This window comes from Salmo trutta, chromosome 29 (genome assembly GCF_901001165.1).
Source record: "Salmo trutta chromosome 29, fSalTru1.1, whole genome shotgun sequence".
Taxonomy (NCBI): domain Eukaryota; kingdom Metazoa; phylum Chordata; class Actinopteri; order Salmoniformes; family Salmonidae; genus Salmo; species Salmo trutta.
Window position 1 is genome coordinate 37,335,738 of NC_042985.1, and position 12,486 is coordinate 37,348,223.

The following is a 12,486-nucleotide window of genomic DNA, read 5'->3' on the forward strand; positions in this document are numbered from 1 at the left end:
TAGAACACTTGAATCTGGAGATGAAAAGTGCTCTCATATCAGTGTCTGTTCTTCATCTGCTTACATAGAAAATCCTAATTGTACCCCCCCCCCCCCCCCCCACCACCACCACCACCACCACTCCACATATACGCGTCTATTCTTATTGGTTACGCTATATCCCTCTATTATAAAAAAAGTTGAAGGTCTGTAGTCAAGATTTTCCTCAATGTTCAGAAAACCCTATCAAACATACCATGCTAGCCTCTGCTAAAATGTACTTTGTTATCAAATTCTTTTAGCATCACTGGTTATTTACCAATGATTTCAGAAAAAGTATTTATTCCCTGATCCCGTAGTCCCATTGTTTTACATTTTGAAGCAAACACAAAGCCCATGCACATTCTGATAATTGATGTCTGTCAAAGTGTAATAGTTTAAAGCAAAATCCCTCAGCAGTTAGTTAATGGTATCATTTCATGTGCCTAGCAAGAAGTTGTTGTGTTTTGCCATAGTTAAGCTAAAATACTCTGGATTCCCAAATTGTAGTTGAATAAGCAGTAACTTAAGGGAAAACAAAGAGAAAGATGTATCTTTCAATATCAAGTTTTTCTAGTATATTACGATGTCACTATACTGTTAGATACTGTTAGCAAAGCTGACCTTCTCCCTAGTTATCTACCCAATCCGTAGTATAACTCCGAAGGGATGTCTTCTTTTGAAAATATCAATCAGTGTTATGTCCCGGCCTAAAGCACTACGCATAATGACGAGAATGAAAAAAAAACACACAAAAAAAACATTCTAAGTCATTGGTTTAGCCTGTGTAGCCTCAAGACCACAACAATGATATTTGACTACATTATGTAACATATTATGGTAATAGTATAACTGTGATTGGACTGAACTGAAAAGACAAAGTCAAAGAAAAGGCTTTTAACAATGCCCTAATATCAAAGGTGGGGCTTAGCCCTGCCTACAGTATCTAGACGTGTCCTTAGTATAGATATGAGGCCTGCTTCAAGGTCTGACTAGTTACAATGAAAAGGTCCAGAAAATTGACAACTATAGCTGGTCTGTCTTTGAACACTAACCTGGGACCGTATTTCCACGAAGTGTCTCAGAGTGCTGATCTAGGATCAGTTCCCCCTTCCAGTTTATCTTATTTATTGTGATCTAAAAGGCAAAACTGATCCTTTATCAGCACTCCTACTCTGACATGCTTGATACATACGGCCCCAAATATAACAAACGTATACAAATCAAATCAAGTTCATGACGTGAAAATCATTATAATGACACGTTTAACTATTGTATACATTTTAAAGTCGTGCCTTCTTAGGTATAGATTGGGTAGCTACTAAGGGTCCATTGTATATATTCATTTAACGAACATATACAAATCAAATCAAGTTTTATTTGTCACACGCTTCGTAGACAATAGGTGTCGACTAACAGTGAAATGCTTACTTACGGGCCCTTCCCAACAATGCAGTTAAAGATAAAAAAAATATGTAATACAACATTTAAATAGTGACACAAGGAATAAAATACACAGTGAATAACAAATAAAAAATAACATGGCTATATACAGGGAGTACCTGTACCGAGTCGATGTGCAGAGGTACAAGGTAATTGAGGTAGCTATGTGCTGTACATATAGGTAGGGGTAAAGTGACTAGGCAACAGGATAGATAATACACAGTAGCAGCAGCGTATGTGGTGAGTGTGAAAGTGTGTGTGTGTTGTGTCAAAATACATGTGTGTGCATGTTATGTGTTTGTGGGCGTATGTAGGGAGTGTGTGTGTGTATGTTTTGGTTACAGTAATATGTTTCAGCCATGGAATCATTGTACCATCACTAAGTACGTTTACCGTGAACATTCACATTTAAATGACATGGGTTTTTTTTCTGTTCAAATGGAACTAAATGTTAATGCTGTCCGAGTACGTGTCTGTATTTGAACCATTCATTTTCATGAACACTGGAGGGTCATTAAGGGAGCAAAATCAAATTACAACTGTCTCTTAAAGTTGATATTAAAACAACTCCGTAGAAGTGTATTTCAGGATGTTGTAATATTTCTACAGTCCAAATGTGATAAAGTACCGATGTTTTGGTCAGCCTTGCTTTTTTTCTGCATGATTCTTTGTTTTTGAAAAGTGCATCCTAATCTGAGATGTTTGTATTCTTTTCTTGCGGTTACTTCTTCTCTCTGTACTATCTTTGGAGCTCGTTCATTTCCTACCCTTATTTTTTTAATTTAATTTTACATTTTTATTTAGGTAAATCTTCAGACTTTTGGATTTTCTACATCAATATCATTTTTGTAGGCAGCAATATGAGATGTCATCGAACGGAGTATGTGCAATGTTGAATAAAGAAAAATATAATATATGAAATAAAAACAAATGCGAGAGTGATTTGAAGGGATTGCAACAACATGATCTATGAGTGGTATTCATATGTCACCTCATCATTTACTGGTTATGTCCTTATGCAAGAAGCACCTGTTAGGAATGTTTTGCCTTATTTTCTCCCCCATAGCTATTGATATATAGTGATATATAGTGTTTGGCAGGGTTCAAGATTTAGAATTTTACAGTAATAGGACCCATGTTGGCACCAAAAGTTGTAAAACAATGACATAGGATTCCAATGTTTACAACATTGAGGAGCACTTGAATCATCAAGAGCATTGCTTGACCAGCACAGCAATATTCAAAATCCAAAGACGCATATGGCAGTTACAATAAATAAGAACTTTGTGAATTTAATTCGGAATAAGATGTTCCCATAAAAAATGTTTATTGTTGCCGTAGGCATTCTGTGACTCATCCCAGTTTTTCCAAATTTGGAAACAGAGTGTCACCCAGGGTATTTTAGAATGTTCCAAACTTTCTTACATCTGTCACCTAGTTGCCTCGAAGGCTTCCCAATAACCAGACATATTCTGTATAAACTTCTCTTGACAATTTTCTTTAACTCTAAACTCATCATTTGAAAGACCTTGTACACCATTGCTAAAATGTGTTAGTCCACAACAATGTCCTCAAAGAAATCTTACAGCTGCATGGATTTCTCGAGACTATAACCAGCGTAGCCTCGTCGGGAAACAGGCTTCCCGAAAACAGGAAGCCTGGCGAAGTTCCATGGCAGAAATGAGCTAAAGAGGGGTCAAACCAATCAAATGCCTTGCTTGGGCGTAGCTCCAAAGGTGCTCACCAGAATAGTGCAGTGAGGACTAAATATGTCTACTAAACAAGCAATAGTGACAAAACACTTTAGAATGTTTGCAGCACGCTGGTTTTCACGGCATTTCTCTTTTATTTTAAGATGAGCTAAAGCTGCAGCAAGAGGGGAGAAATGATCTACAATGCTGGCCATATCAATATATATCAATATACATAAATGATGTTTCTGGAGTTATATTTGGCTGTGCAGGCTAGCATGAGGGACAGGAAGTAGATAGCCACAATGAGGTTCATTTTGAGAAAAGTCAGCTAACCTTGTAAGCTACCTAGGTATAACTAGCTACTGTTAGCTACTAGCTAGTTCAATTTCTCTCACGTGTAGAAAGCCATTACATTTTTTTTTAAAACAGCATGTTACTGACCTAAAAGGTTATCTGTGAACCCAGTATCTAGCTTATCCAGGGTCAGTGATAGGCCTACATAGAGCAACCATGTACTGTCTATCTCCCTCAAAACTCAACTCTGCAGCCTGGAAGCCAGTTCCACTGCTTTTTTCCTTTGTTCCCCTGTAATCAGGGACTGATTTAGACCTGGGACACCAGGTGGATGCAATTAATTATCAGGTGGAACAGAAAAGCAGCAGACTCCAGACCTTGTAGGGTACGAGTTGAATACCCCTGGTCTATCTACTATGGGAACAACTGCAACCTTTTTGCAACCAACATTGTTAAAATGAATAAAATAAAATTAAACCTCATAATATGTTACCTGTAATGATAATCTCCTGTAGCCAAATTGTCATCTCCTTATTTTCATACGGTACCTGTACCAAGGGTTGGATTTGTACTAAACAATTTTATATAGTCAGCACTTACAAGGCATGTGCAAAATCTGGTATATGGTTTACCTCATATACAGTGTCTGCTGGTATCATTTTAAATTGAGAACATATAGCTCAACATGTAAAGTTGAGCTATTCTCTGTTTCAGATGACATGTCCCCATGAGGCCAGTAATGCCACCATACTGTAGGCCTATGGCTGCATTGGTGATGCATGCCATATGATAAGCTGCTAAATGGAATCACATCAAAATCAAATTTTATTTGTCACATGCACCAAATACAAGTGTAGACCTGACAGTGAAAGCGCTTACTTTTAAGAAAAATAAGTGTTAAGTAAAAAATAGATAAGTAATAAAATAGAAAAAAAAAAAAAAAAGTTACAAATAATTAAACAGCAGCAGTAAAACAACAATAGCGAGGGGGTACCGGTACAGAGTCAATGTGCGGGGGCAACGGTTAGTCGAGATAATTGAGGTAATATGTACATGTAGGTAGAGTTAAAGTGACTATGCATAGATAATAAACAGAGAGTAGCAGCAGCGTAAAAGAGGGGTCTGGGTAGCTCTTTGATTAACTGTTCAGGAGTCGTATGGCTTGGGGATAGAAGCTCTTAACCTCTACGGGCCACGGTGGCAGTATTGAGAATTTTGAAAAAAATACGTGCCCATTTTTAACTGCCTCCTACACCAACTCAGAAGCTAGGATATGCATATTATTAACACATTCGGATAGAAAACACTCTGAATTTTCTAAAACAGTTTGAATGGTGTCTGTAAGTATAACAAAACTCATATTGCAGGCAAAAACCTGAGAAAAATAGATTTAAAAAAATGAGAATTTTGTGGCTGTACTATTTAGTGTCATTGTTTATTAGATACCATAGTGAGAAAGGATTCAGTTCGCAACTCCTACGGATTCCACTAGATGTCAGCGATCTTTATAAAGTTGTTTGAAGCTTCCATGATTAACAGGGAGCAAATAAGAATGCATTGAAGTTGACGTCCGTGGGATGTCGTCACTTCCATTATGGCCTGCACCTGCGCAATCATGAGACACGAGACATTTTTAAAAAACGTTTTTCTAGACACAGGTGAAGTCGGGTTGAAACATTACTGATGTTTCACGTTAAAAATGGCTCTAAAGATTGATGCTAAACAACGTTTGACATGTTTGAACAAACATAAATAGATTATTTTTGTAACTTTTTTAACTTTTTGCCGTGACTTCACACACCCCCCCGCGCTACTTTTTAGTAGCCACCGAAGCGCTAACAACATGGAACAACTTGGAGTTATTTGGACATCAATTATGAACTTTGTCAAAAGAAACCACATTTGTTGTGGACCTGGAATTCCTGGAACTGCCAATGGATGAAGATAATCAAAGGTAATGGATTATTGACAATAGTATTATTGATATTACATGGTTACAAGATGATGCTAAGCTAATTAGGCTAGCTTATTGTTCTTAGCACAGCACCTGGTTTATTGCAACTTGTGATTTCCCAGTAAAGTTATTTTGAAATCTGGCAAGACAGTATCATTTACGAAATGTTAAACTATAATTATTTGAATGACAATATTATAATTTACCAATGTTTTCGAATAGTAATTTTGAAAATTGTAACGTTGTTCACCGGAAGCATTTCAGAGAAGAAAAAAATCAGAATTTCACCGCTACTGTAAAATGCGGTTTTTGGATATAAATATGAACTTGATGGAACAAAAAATGCATGTATTGTATAACATAATGTCCTAGGAGTGTCATCTGATGGAGATTGTCAAAGGTTGGTGCATAATTTTAGCTGGTTTCTGCTTTTGGTGACGCCTGACCTTGAATTGAAAATGGATGTTTGTACTTTTGTGGCTATGTACTGTCCTAACATAATCTAACTTTATGCTTTTGCCGTAAAGCCTCTTTGAAAATCGAACAATGTGGTTAGATTAAGGAGATGTTTATCTTTTAAATGGTGTAAAATAGTTGATTGTTTGAGAAATTGAAATTATTAGATTTTTGATGTTTTGAATTTCCAGCCTTGCTAGCAATCCCGCACTCAGGGTTCATTGCTAACCCGTGGCCTCAACAGGGAAGCCTTTTGGACCTAGAATTGGTGCTCCGGTACCGCTTGCCGTGCGGTAGCAGAGAGAACAGTCTATGACTAGGGTGGCTGGAGTCTTTGACAATTTTTAGGGCCTTCCTCTGATACCGCCTGGTATAGATGTCCTGGATGGCAGGAAGCTTGGCCCCAGTGATGTACTGTGATGTGATGCTACCGCACGGCAAGCGTTACCGGAGGGCCAAGTCTAGGTCCAAGAGGCTCCTAAAATAGCTTCTGCCCCCAAGCCATAAGACTCCTGAACATCTCATCTAATGGCTACCCAGACTATATGCATTGCCCCCCCCCCTTCTACGCTGCTGCTACTCTCTGTTATTATCTCTGCATAGTCACTTTAATAAATCTACCTACATGTTCATATTACCTCGACACCGGTGCCCCCGCACATTGACTCTGTCACGGTACCCCCTGTATATAGCCCTGCTGTTGTTATTTACTGCTGCTCTTTAATTGTTTGTTCTTATTTCTTACTTTTTGGGGGGTATTTTCTTAAAACTGCATTGTTGGTTAAGGGCTTGTAAGTAAGCATTTCACTTTAAGGTCTACACCTGTTGTATGTGACAAATACAATTTTATTTTATTTTATTTGAAACCTACAAAATTCTCTCCACCAACAAGAGCGGTGTGAACAGTTAATGTCATGAACAGTGCTTGTGCCCATAGAAACAGACGTGGCGTGGGATGTTCCCCAATGCTGGAAGGGGGTGCCCCGAGAGAAATAGTTTTGGAACCCCTGGTATAAACAACAATAGATCATTGAGTAGTAACAAGTAGGCTAATATTACTAAAGCATCATTTCAGGTGAACAAAAAAAACTCCTTACCAGCGACTGATCCCTGATCTACTGGGTGTTCTGACCCAGCAATAGCACACTTGATTATCAACTCATTAGGTTTGATAAGTTTAATCAGCTGTGTTATTGCTGGGCTGAAACATAATCCTGCATGCCCAGCAGACCTCCAGCAGGATTGGCCTGCTCCAATTGTAATAGGTTTATACCTTGTGTATGATGTTTAACTGTATTTTTTGTATACAACATGTGCTTACATAGGTAGGCATACACACATATAACCCATGGCATATACACGCAGTGGCCAGTTTATTAGTTACACCCATCTAGTTCCGGGTCGGACCTCCCTTCCCCTCCAGAACAGCCTGAATTCTTCAGGGCATGGAAACGTTGATCAACTGGTATCAAAGGACCTTACGTGTGCCAGGAAAACATTCCCCACACCTTTACACCACCACCACCAGCTTGTACTGTCGACACCAGGCAGGATGGGGCCATGGACTCATGCTGCTTACGCCAAATCCTGACTCTGCCATAGACATGACGCAACAGTAAACTGGATTTGTGATGTTCTCAATTGTCCAGTGTTGGTGATCGTGTACCCACTGGAGCCGCTTCTTATTTTTAGCTGATTGGAGTGGAACCCGTTGTGGTCGTCTGCTGCAATAGTCCATCCGTGACAAGGACCGACGAGTTGTGCCTTGCGAGATGCAGTTCTGCACACCAATGTTGTACTGCACCGTTATTTTCCTGTTTGTGGCCCGCCTGTTAGCTTTCACGATTCTCGCCATTCTTCTTCGACCTCTCTCATCAACGAGCAGTTTTCGCCGTCAGGACTGCCACTGACTGGATGTTTCTTGTTTGTCACACTATTCTCGGTAAACCCTAGACACTGTCGTGCTTGAAAATACCAGGAGGCTGGCCATTTCTGAGATACTGCGACTGGTGCGCCTTGCATCTGTCACGTCCTGACCAGTGAAAGAGGTCATTTGCCATAGTAGAATGGTCAGGGCGTGGCAGGGGGGTTTGTTTTGTATGTATTTTGGGTTTTCTGTTTCTATGTGGGTTTGTTTTAGTTATCTATTTCTATGTGTTGGTTTTCATGTTCGGCCGGGTATGGTTTCCAATCAGAGGCAGGTGTCTTTCGTTGTCTCTGATTGGAAGCCATACTTAGGCAGCCTGTTTTTCCTTTGGGGTTGCGGGTAGTTGTTTTCCGTTTTAGTCTTAGTACCTAACGGGACTGTTGTTGGTCGTTTTCTTGTTTTGCTGTTGTAGTGTTTTCATTAAAGAATTAAGAATGAGCACTATCCACGCTGCGTCTTGGTCTCCATTCCACGACCCCTGTGACAGCACCGACGATCATACCACGCTCAAAGTCGCTTAGGTCACTCATTTTGCCCATTATAACATTCAATCGAACAGTAACTGAATGCCTCAATGCCTGTCTGCCTGCTCTATATATCAAATCAACTGGCCTCTGAGTGTAGGTAGGCCTACCTATGTTAGCGAATGTTGTATACAGAAATACCGCTGGTATGCACAGTTTCTTTGTGAGAAGGTGTTAAAGTTCACAGTTAGCCATTGTTATGTACTTAATTCCCTTAGCTAAACATTGTGTAAGGTTAGTTAGCTAGCTCAGTTGAGTTTGCCTACAAAGTGGCCTACTACTAGTACTGTAATACATACTTTTTCAACGTTTTCAAAATGATTTTACTTACTTGAATAGGTTCTCCCACTGACTCCGTTTTTTGGATCCTTACAAAAATGAAATAATAATCTTCAAGATTTTTCCAGTGATAGCAAAGCGCAACCATGTGGACAAATGGAATTGTCACCAGAGCGGTTTAGAACGTGTTGTGACGTTTGACTTTACCAGCATGATCCACTTTCAGTTTTAAGAAATATAAATTGCAGACTGTCGGCCACACGTGATAACTTGAAAACGAGCACTTGAAACTAGCAACAACTCTCTACAAAATGTGTCCTACCCGGATGGAAAACAGTGATACACATAATGCACAGCACCCCTTCTATGGGCATGTGGGTGGAGGGTTCTTGAAATGTAACATCCAATCAAAATCTTGTTGATGGGAGCCAGCGGACAATTCAAGCCGTTTTTGTGATACAAAATTCTCCAGACCTCCAAGGGAGGCGTGACAACGATGTGCTTTTGGAAGTACGGCAACGCGAGACTATAACCAGTGTAATCTCTGAAACTCACATCTAAATATGAATCATGTTTTTCAAAATCGTCAACTACTTCAGCAAGTAAGTTATCAACTGTTGCTGGTTGGAATGAATGTGAACTGTCCCTTTGGTTACATCATTATTTATTTATTATAAAAGCAGAATGTTAATGTCATGGAACATTTGACGCCAACATGGAGGCAGTAGTTAGCTGGCTCTGAGTCTCTCCCTCAGTTACTGTTCAGTTAGATAAAATGATCCAGCATGTTTTTTTTTTGACTGGCACCTTATGTCTCTCACTCAGTGACAGCTTACCTCCGTCACTAGAGACTGAGGATCACGATAACGTTTTCTTCCAAAGGGGTCTCTAGGTTGTTGTTTTTGAAACCTGATGCTCGAGTCCTTCATGTTTGCCGGTGTTTAAATATTTTAAATGGGTCCGTAGTGATGCAATTACTTGACTCTTGGACAATCGCCAGCCGCATCAGTCAAGCCCTCGACAAAGGCATTGCGCTGTACCTGCTCTCTGTGCTTGTCACAATTAGCTCCACAGGGACACGTCCACAGCCGCAGCCACTGTTCGCAGCAGCCAAACCACAAGCTTGACCACAGGGACATTTTACCCAGCTGTTTTTAGACAAATACCACTGAAGCCATAAATCTTTCAAATAGCAAGTATTGGAAAATGTTGAAGGAAACATGAAATAAGTGATAAGTGCATATTGCTTCATAACGTTTTTTAAAGGGGACACAACATTTGAAATACACCTAAAGCAAGGGTAACAAAACAATTGTCTCCTTGATGATTCTGGATTCTTATCATAATGATCATCGAGGAGACACAATTATTTTGTTACCCTTGCTTCAGGTGTATTTGAAATGTCCTCTCCCCTTTAAGAAAAGGAATGAGGTAATAATGCACTTGTCATTGTGTGTGATAGTGTTCTCTCTCAAAGGTCAATGTGTGACACTGGGGCCAGACCACGGGGGTGTAAATTAGACCTGTGTGGAGTTATATATAGCCGGGCGCCCATCACAGCTGTCCTCTGAAACTGGGTGAACCTGCAGCGGGGGATACAAAAGGTTCTGGCTACACTTGCTGCGCACACAAACACATGTCGGGACACACAATTACACACACACAATTACACACACACACACACACACACACACACACACACACAGAGAGAAACACCCCAAGACCGCATATAGAGTAATGTTTGTTGTTAGTTCCATAGCTTTTGTTCGCGCCTGCCACCGTCTTCCAGGAATAGGCTCCATCACTCAAAGGCGTAACACAAGACTTGACAGGGAACAATATCCCTGCACATGGTAGGCCCAGCACTACGTTCCCATGCCAGCAAATGTGGTGTTCATCTTTTCTGCCGCCTTCCACTCGGAGCACTGGAAACATAATGCCTCTGTACAGTACCAGCCCCTGAAATGGGACACCCCAAATCCCCAATGGTACCTGTCTACTACTCTACACACCACTGTTCCTTCATTTCCCTCCCTCCTACGAGCTATCTTACCATTTGCAATAGTGGTGTTTACAATAGGACTGCAGGTTGTCAAATATATGGAGATAACTTCCGTGTATGTCCTACAAAATCACCACTAATGTCAACAGGTGACAAAAAACATGTAATGTTGATGGATACGGCTGATGGATAAGATGTTCTTCTACTTTTTGAAGACGATAATAGTCAAAGACAACCGTGCTATGACTCACGCACCAACCTTCCCTAAGGGTGTGTTCACAAAGAATTGCAGACAGTGTGACTGGCCCTGACCTTGGATGTCGAGCAATAACATCTTTCTTGCTCAGTCAACGCATCAAATATTGCTCTCATAGTAAATGTAAAACTGCTAAGGTTAGCACATTAAAGGCCTTCATCGGAATAATGTAAACAAGAGGTTTTGAGATACAGTAGTGTTGGCTGAGGTGTTTTTTCTGAAAAGACTAAATAGACGTTTGTTTACCTAACCTAAGGGTGAATTTAATCACACCTGCTCTAGCAATGTCCGTGCACTATCTTCGTTGACACGACTGCTAACCCTGCACGTGTCTAATTCCGAGAACGGGAAGCATTTCCCCGTGTTTACATACTGTACTGTGAATACTGAAATGCAAACTTGAGTGTGATCAAAAAAGTGTCACAAAATGTAATAGAAGACTTGAATCTGAGTGGGGAAAAAATCTATGAAAATACAAAAATAGGCTCTTTCAGTGCCTACACTCATTGTTCAGTTGTCAACTGGCCGTCATCTCACAAAACAAATAAAATCTAAATGTAAGCAGGAATTGCTATATGCTGGGACTGCCTAACTTGGAAGAGGTGGTACCCAAGGTAACAGAAAAGAATGTGCTCCCACTTTGAGACACTAAAATCATGCATTTACAGGATAGTTAAATAAACAAGTACATTGTAATTACATTGTAAGTATACATTGTTAACTGCTTACAAATTGTGATCATTCATATAAAGTTGGAACAATCTGGTACTATGTGATGAACAGGCAGACAGTTAAGCCCATTAATGTACAATATATAATTGTCTGTGGTTGAACCCCTGACACTGAATTCATAACATCTGTAATCAACTCACAACAGTACATTCATCATGGCACCTCTGTGTGATTGGGATTAGGTGGTAACAGGTCAACTGCCAAAGGTAGGTCAAGGCCCAGTGAGGAGGTCTTGGACTATTGCATTGATATGCCAGCCAGAGCTTTGGAGTATGTTGTTATGTCTTTACTGTTCTATAATCCCACCAGATCCAAGATAACCACAAGGTTGGGGAGAAGTCTATTCTTGGATGGATTAAAAACATGTTTTGTTAGGTCATGTGAGGAGTGCTTATGATGAGGTGGCTTTACTCCTTTAACTCCCTGTCTACCGTGGCAAAAGAAAAGAGGGAGAGAAAAAAAAGGATGTTGGGCAAAATCATTTTCTTCAAAAATTGCGGCTTGAATAAGGCAACTAAATTGACATTTTAGTCATTTAGCAGACGCTCTTATCCAGAGCAACTTACAGTAGTGAATGCATACATTTCATTTCATACATTATTATTATTTGTTTATTTTTTTTCGTACTGGCCCCCCGTGGGAATCGAACCCACAACCCTGGCGTTGCAAACACCATGCTCTACCAACTGAGCCACAGGGAGGCTATGAACTTTGCTTAACTATATACCAGTCTTTTTTTTTTAATCGTTAAAGATCTATGTTAAAGACAATAACATTCAATACACACATCATGATACATTACACTGCAATGTCAATTCAACTAGGTCATCTGTGGTCACCTTGTCGTTCTAACGTGCTGAGCTAGAAATATGTTTAGCAGTTACCTACAGAATGAGTCTGTGTATGA

The 12,486-nt window shown here is 39.9% G+C and overlaps 1 non-coding gene across 1 annotated transcript; it reads right to left on the minus strand.

Moving 5' to 3' along the window:
- Nucleotides 1–12,207: 12,207 nt before the first annotated feature.
- On the minus strand, nucleotides 12,208–12,282 carry trnaa-ugc (transfer RNA alanine (anticodon UGC)). Its single transcript has one exon. It is a non-coding gene; the product is annotated as a tRNA-Ala (tRNA).
- Nucleotides 12,283–12,486: the final 204 nt, after the last annotated feature.